Here is an 8,456-nt window from a genome sequence, read left to right on the forward strand (position 1 = left end):
ATCCAGAGATTTCCAGCAATATATAATAGTCTATACTTTATTCAGGAATCGACGACGTAAAGTGGCGCTCAACGCCAAGTACATGCTGCTGTCTGGAGTTAAACGCCAGAAACACGTCATAACCCGGAGTTGAACGCCAGAAACACGCTATAACTCGGCGTTCAACTCCAAGAGAAGCCTCAGCTCGTGGATAGATCAAGCTCAGCCCAAACATACACCAAGTGGGCCCTGGAAGTGGATTTATACATCAATTACTTACTCATGTAAACCCTAGTAGCTAATCTAGTATAAATAGGATAAGTTACTATTGTATTAGACATCTTTGGTCTCAGTTTTGTTTTATTCTTCATCTTAAGAGGCTATTGATCACATTTTTAGGGGGCTGGCCATTCAGCCATGCCTGAACCTTTCACTTATGTATTTTCAACGGTGGAGTTTCTACACACCATAAATTAAGGGTGTGGAGCTCTGCTGTACCTCAAGTTTCAATACAATTACCATTACTTTCTATTCAATTCTCTTTTATTCTTATTCAAAGATATACGTTGCACTTCAAATTGATGAATGTGATGATCCGTGACACTCATCATCATTCTCACCTATGAACGCACGTGACTGACAACCACTTCCGTTCTACCTTAGGCCGGGCGCATATCTCTTAGATTCCCCAACAGAATCTTCGTGGTATAAGCTAGATAGATGGCGGTATTCATGGGAATCCGGAAAGTCTAACCTTGTCTGTGGTATTCCGAGTAAGATTCCGGGAATCTGGAAAGTCTAACCTTGTCTGTGGTATTCCGAGTAGGATTCCGGTATTGAATGACCGTGACGAGCTTTAAACTCCTGAAGGCTGGGCATTAGTGACAGACGCAAAAGAATCAAGGGATTCTATTCCAACCTGATTGAGAACCGACAGATGATTAGACGTGCCGTGACAGAGCATTTGGACCATTTTCACTGAGAGGATGGGATGTAGCCATCGACAAGGGTGATGCCTCCAGACGATTAGCCATGCAGTGACAGCGCATAGGACCATTTTCCCGAGAGGATGAAAAGTAGCCATTGACGACGGTGATGCCCTACATACAGCTTGCCATGGAAAGGAGTAAGAAGGATTGGATGAATGTAATAAGAAAGTAGAGATTCAAGAGGAGCACAGCATCTCCATACGCCTTTCTGAAATTCCCACTATTGATTTACATAAGTATTTCTATCCTATTTTTTTTTCTGTTTATTACTAATTTTCGAACCTATCATGAATCAATTTAATCTGTCTAACTGAGATTTACAAGGTGACCATAGCTTGCTTCATACCAACAATCTCTGTGGGATCAACCCTTACTCACGTAAGGTTTATTACTTGGACGACCCAGTACACTTGCTGGTTAGTTGAATGGAGTTGTGGAAAGAAAATGTTGAGTTAATAAATGCACATACCAAAGAGCCAATATTGTTGATCACAATTTCGTCCACCATCCGCAATGTATAATAGTCCATACTTTGCCCGAGATTTGATAGCGCAAGCTGGCGTTTTAACGCCAACTTTTACCCTTTTCTGGCGTTAAACGCTAGAACTGCATAAAAGTTGGAGTTAAACGCCCAAACTAGCATCAAAGATGGCGTTTAATGCTAGGAATAGCCTCTACACGTGAAAGCTTCAATGATCAGCCCAAACACACACCAAGTGGGCCCCGAAAATAAATTTTTGCACTATCTATCTTAGTTTACCCATTTTCTGTAAACATAGGTTACTAGTTTAGTATAAAAACTACTTTTAGAGATTCATTTTGTACCTCATGACATTTTACATCTGAATTTGTATCTTCTACGGCATGAGTCTCTAAACCCCATGGTTGGGGGTGAGGAGCTCTGCTGTGTCTCGATGGATTAATGCAATTATTTTTGTTTTCTATTCAATCACGCTTGTTTCTATTCTAAGATATTCATTCGTACTTCAACTTGATGAATGTGTTGATCCTTGACACTCATCACCATTCTCAACTTATGAACGCGTGCCTGACAATCACTTCTGTTCTACCTTAGATTGAGTGTGTATCTCTTGGGTTCCTGGTTCACGAGTTTGATTGCCTCTCCTGATAACAGAGCGTTCAAATATGTGAAACCAGAGTCTTCGTGGTATAAGCTAGAACCAATTAGCAGCACTCTTGAGATCCAGAAAGTCTAAACCTTGTCTGTGGTATTCCGAGTAGGATCTGGGAAGGGGTGACTGTGACGAGCTTCAAACTCACAAATCTTAGGCGCAGTGACAGTGTGCAAAAGGATCAATGGATCCTATTCCAGCACGAGTGAGAACCGACAGATGATTAGCCCTACGTAACCCGTAGTTAGACCATTTTCACTGAGAGGACAGATGGTAGCAATTGACAACGGTGATCCACCAACATACAGCTTGCCATGGAAGGAACCTTGCATGCGTGAAGAAGACAACAGTAGGAAAGCAGAGATACAGAAGACAGAGCATCTCCAAAACCTCAACCTGTTCCTCATTACTGAATCACAAGTACTTTTTATTTCATGTTATTCATTCTTTGTAAACAAAAATTGTTTTTATCATTAATCGACTGACTAAGAGTTACAAGACAACCATAGCTTGCTTCAAGCCGGAAATCTCCGTGGGATCGACCTTACTCACGCAAGGCATTACTTGGACGACCCAGTGCACTTGCTAGTCAGCTGCACGAAGTTGTGTATCACGATTTCGTGTACCAGTCATCCAAATTAATCTACTGGTTCATTAGCACCTCCACTCAGAACAGAATACAACTAAATTATCCATAATTTTTTAAATTGTATTAGCCACACTACCAGCAAATGAGAACTATCAATATATATACATAAATATAAAAGAGCTATCAATATATATACATAAATATATAAGCCTTAAAGACAAAGAAAATGAGAATGTCACCAATATATTCTTCTCCTTATGGCTATTTTCTACGTAGAAACACATGCACATAATGTTAGAAAGAATCAGCATAGCTCCTTGATGAGCGGATAATTTATACGCTTTTTGGCATTGTTTTTAGGTAGTTTTTAGTAGGATCTAGCTACTTTTAGGGATGTTTTCATTAGTTTTTATGCTAAATTCACATTTCTGGACTTTACTATGAGTTTGGGTGTTTTTCTGTAATTTCAGGTATTTTCTGGCTGAAATTGAAGGACCTGACCAAAACTCTAATAAGAAGGCTGACAAAGGACTGCTGATGCTGTTGGATTCTGACATCCCTTCACTCGAAATGGATTTTCTAGAGCTACAGAACTCCAAATGGCGCGCTCTCAACGGCGTTAGAAAGTAGACATCCAGCGCTTTCCAGAAATATATAATAGTTTATACTTTATTCGAGATTAGACGATGTAAACTGGCGCTCAACGCCAGTTCCATGCTGCATTCTGGAATCAAATGCTAGAAACACGTCACGATCCAGAGTTGAACGCCAAAAATATGTTACAACTTGGCGTTCAACTCCAAAAGGAGCCTCTACACGTGTAAAGCTCAAGCTCAGCCCAAGCACACACCAAGTGGGCCCCGAAAGTGGATTTCTGCATCAATTACTTACTTCTGTAAATCCTAGTAGCTAGTCTAGTGTAAATAGGACATTTTACTATTATATTAGATATCTTAGGTCTCAGTTTTATTCTATTATTCATCTTAGGAGATTATTGATCACGTTTATGGGGGCTGGCCATTCGGCCATGCCTGGACCATCACTTATGTATTTTCAACGGTGGAGTTTCTACACACCATAGATTAAGGGTGTGGAGCTCTGCTATACCTCAAGTTTTAATGCAATTACTACTATTTTCTATTCAATTCAGTTTATTCCTGTTCTAAGATATTCGTTGCACTTCACCATGATGAATGTCATGATCCGTGACACTCATCATCATTCTCACCTATGAACGCGTGACTGACAATCACCCCCGTTCTACCTTAGACCGAGCGCATATCTCTTGGATTCCTTAATCAGAGTCTTCGTGGTATAAGCTAGAATTGATGGCGGCATTCATGAGAATCCAGAAAATCTAAACCTTGTCTGTGGTATTCCGAGTAGGATTCAGGGATTGAATGACTGTGACGAGCTTCAAACTCGCGATTGTTGGGCGTGATGACAAACGCAAAAGAACCAATGGATTCAATGCCGACATGATCGAGAACCGACAGATGATTAGTCATGCCGTGACAGAGCATTTGGACCTTTTTCACTAAGAGGATAGGATGTAGCCATTGACAACAGTGATGCCCTACATACAGCTTGCCATGGAAAGGAGTAAGAAGGATTGGATGAAGGCAATAGGAAAGCAGAGATTCAAAAGGAGCATAGCATCTTCATACGCCTATCTGAAATTCCCACCAATGATTTACATAAGTATTTTGATGAGCGGATAATTTGTACGCTTTTTAGCATTGTTTTTAGTATGTTTTTAGTAGTTTGAGTTGAGTTTTTAGTATATTTTTATTAGTTTTTAGTTAAAATTCACTTTTCTGGACTTTACTATGAGTTTGTGTATTTTTCTGTGATTTCAGGTATTTTCTGGCTGAAATTGAGGGACCTGAGCAAAAATCTGATCCAGAGACTGAAAAGGACTGCAGATGCTGTTGGATTCTGACCTCCCTGCACTCGAAGTGGATTTTTTGGAGCTACAGAAGCCCAATTAGCGCGCTCTCAAGAGCGTTGGAAAGTAGACATCCTGGGCTTTCCAGCAAAATATGATAGTCCATACTTTGCCCAAGATTTGATGGCCCAAACCAGCGTTCAAAGTCACCTTCAGATTTCCCAGCGTTAAACGCCGGAACTGGCACCAAAATGGGAGTTAAACGCCCAAACTGGCACAAAAGCTGGCGTTTAACTCCAAGAAGAGTCTCTACACGAAAATGCTTCATTGCTCAGCCCAAGCACACACCAAGTGGGCCCGGAAGTGGATTTTTATGTCATTTACTCATCTCTGTAAACCCTAGGCTACTAGTTCTCTATATATAGGACCTTTTTCTATTGTATTTTAATCTTGGTTTTTCTGGTTCCCTCTCTGGGACCAAAACCAATGATCACTATTGTTCTTATGAATTCTCAACGGTGGAGTTTCTACACACCATAGATTAAGGTGTGGAGCTCTGCTGTACCTCGAGTATTAATGCAATTACTATTGTTCTTCTATTCAATTCCGCTTGTTCTTGTTCCAAGATATCACTTGTTCTTCAACTTGATGAATGTGATGATCCGTGACACTCATCATCATTCTCATCTATGAACGTGTGACTGACAACCACCTCCGTTCTACCTTAGATTGGGTGAATATCTCTTGGATTCCTGATACACGATGCATGGTTGATCGCCTGACAACCGAGCGCTCGCCTGACAAACGAGCCAGCCATTCCGTGAGATCAGAGTCTTCGTGGTATAGGCAAGAACTGATGGCGGCATTCAAGAGAATCCGGAAGGTCTAACCTTGTCTGTGGTATTCTGAGTAGGATTCAATGATTGAATGACTGTGACGTGCTTCAAACTCCTGAGGGCGGGGCGTTAGTGACAGACGCAAAAGAATCACTGGATTCTATTTCGGCCTGATTGAGAACCGACAGATGGATAGCCGTGCCGTGACAGGGTGCGTTGAACATTTCCACTGAGAGGATGGGAGGTAGCCACTGACAACGGTGAAACCCTTGCATAAGCTTGCCATGGAAAGGAGTAAGAATGATTGGATGAAGACAGTAGGAAAGCAGAGAGACGGAAGGGACAAAGCATCTTCATACGCTTATCTGAAGCTCTCACCAATGATATACATAAGTATCTCTATCTTTATCTTTATGTTTTATTCATATTTCATCTATAACCATTTGAGTCTGCCTGACTAAGATTTACAAGGTGACCATAGCTTGCTTCATACCAACAATCTCCGTGGGATCGAACCTTACTCGCGTAAGGTTTATTACTTGGACGACCCAGTGCACTTGCTAGTTAGTTGTGCGAAGTTGTAGTGATCACAATTTCGTGCACCAAGTTTTTGGCGCCGTTGCCGGGGATTGTTTCGAGTATGGACAACTGACGGTTCATCTTGTTGCTTAGATTAGGTATTTTTCTTCAGAGTTCTTAAGAATGAATTCTAGTGTTTCATGATGATCTGTTGAAGTCTGGCTGGCTGTGAAGCCATGTCTAATCTTATTGGACCGAGGTTTCAACTGATCATCACAAGAGCTTGATAATTTCTATCAATCTTGCTGTTGGAGCAATGATCTGCTGAGGCTTGGCTGGCCATTGGCCATGTCTAGTGTTTTGGACCGAAGCTTTCTTTGAAAGCTTGGCTGGCTGTGAAGCCATGTCTAATTCCTGGACCGAAGTCTTAGACTAGCATTGCAATGATTCCTAGAATTCAAATTAAGAATTCTGAAACCTTTATTTTCTATTTTCATATAATTTTCGAAAAAGCACAAAAAAATTACAAAACCCTAAAAACCAAAAAAATATTTTATGTTTCTTGTTTGAGTCTAGTGTCTTATTTTAAGTTTGGTGTCTTTCATGCATTGTTTATTTGATCTTGGTTCTATTTTCAAGTTAATAGTACAGGGAACTGAAGATTCAGAACATGCAGCAGAGAAATTACACAGAAAAAGCTGGGCGTTCAAAACGCCCAGTGAAGAAGGACAGACTGGCGTTTAAACGCTAGCCAGGGTACCTGGTTGGGCGTTTAACGCCCAAAAAGGTAGTGCATTGGGCGTTAAACGCCAGAATGTGCACCATTCTGGGCGTTTAACGCCAGGATGGCACAAGGGGGAGGATTTTGTTTTCAAATCAATTTTTTTCAAGTTTTCAAAGTTTTTCAAAATCAAATCTTTTTCAAATCATATCTTTTCAATCAAATGTTTTCAAAATCAATTTCTTTCTTTTTTCAAAGATACTTGCTATCAATTAATGATTTGATTCAACATTTCAAGTATGTTGCCTTTTATGTTGAGAAAGGTTTAATGTTTGAATCATATCTTTTCTTGATAGCCAAGTTATTAATTTTTAAAATCAAATCTTTTTAAAATTGTTTTCAAATCATATCTTCTCAATCACATATTTTTTTTAAAACCAATCATATCTTCTTAACCTCATCTTTTTCAAAATAGTTTTCAATCAAATCTTTTTGATTTCTAATTTCAAAATCTTTTTCAAAAATTACTTGATTTCTCTCCCACTCTTGGTTTTCGAAAATCAATTAAAGTTTTTCAAAATGTTTTCAAAATCTTTCACTTAATTTTCGAAAATTTCTTCCTCTCTTCTCACATCCTTCTATTTATGGAATACCACTCCTTCTCAATGCACAATTCAAACTCTCTCTGACTAAGTTCGAATTCTTCTCCTTCTTCTTTCTATTTTTCTTCTTCTCTGACACCTCAAGGAATCTCTACACTGTGACATAGAGGATTCCATATTTTCTTGTTCTTTTCTCTTTCATATGAGCAGGAGCAAAGACAAAGGCATTCTTGTTGAAGCTGACCCTGAACCTGAAAGGACCTTGAAGCGAAAGCTAAGAGAAGCTAAGGCACAACTCTCTATAGAGGACCTAACAGAAATCTTCAAGGAAGAAGAAACCATGGCAGCCGAAAACAACAACAATGCCAACAATGCAAGGAAGGTGCTGGGTGACTTTACTGCACCTACTCCCGACTTCTATGGGAGAAGCATCTCTATCCCTGCCATTGGAGCAAACAACTTTGAGCTTAAGCCTCAATTAGTTTCTCTAATGCAACAGAATTGCAAGTTCCATGGACTTCCATTGGAAGATCCTCATCAGTTCTTAGCTGAATTCTTGCAAATCTGTGACACTGTCAAGACTAATGGGGTTGACCCTGAGGTCTACAGACTTATGCTATTCCCCTTTGCTGTAAGAGACAGAGCTAGGACATGGTTGGACTCACAACCTAAAGAAAGCCTGGACTCATGGGAAAAGCTAGTCAATGCCTTCTTGGCAAAGTTCTTTCCACCTCAAAAATTGAGTAAGCTTAGAGTGGAAGTCCAAACCTTCAGACAGAAGGATGGAGAATCCCTCTATGAAGCTTGGGAAAGATACAAACAATTGATCAGAAAATGTCCATCTGACATGCTTTCTGAATGGAGCATCATAGGTATTTTCTATGATGGTATGTCTGAACTATCCAAGATGTCTTTGGATAGCTCTGCTGGAGGATCTCTTCATCTGAAGAAGATGCCTACAGAAGCTCAAGAGCTAATTGAAATGGTTGCAAATAACCAATTCATGTACACTTCTGAAAGGAATCCTGTGAACAATGGGACAAGTCAGAAGAAAGGAGTTCTTGAGATTGATACTCTGAATGCCATTCTGGCTCAAAACAAGATATTGACTCAACAAGTCAATTTGATTTCTCAAAGTCTGTCTGGAATGCAAAATGCACCAAGCAGTACTAAGGATGCTTCATCTGAGGAAGAAGCTTA

General features: G+C 40.0%; 1 non-coding gene across 1 annotated transcript; it reads right to left on the minus strand.

The window, feature by feature from the left end:
- Positions 1–8,001: 8,001 nt before the first annotated feature.
- On the minus strand, positions 8,002–8,105 carry LOC130971240 (small nucleolar RNA R71). The gene has a single exon (XR_009082470.1). It is a non-coding gene; the product is annotated as a small nucleolar RNA R71 (small nucleolar RNA).
- Between the last annotated feature and the right edge of the window lie 351 nt (positions 8,106–8,456).

This window comes from Arachis stenosperma, chromosome 3 (genome assembly GCF_014773155.1).
Source record: "Arachis stenosperma cultivar V10309 chromosome 3, arast.V10309.gnm1.PFL2, whole genome shotgun sequence".
Lineage (NCBI taxonomy): Eukaryota > Viridiplantae > Streptophyta > Magnoliopsida > Fabales > Fabaceae > Arachis > Arachis stenosperma.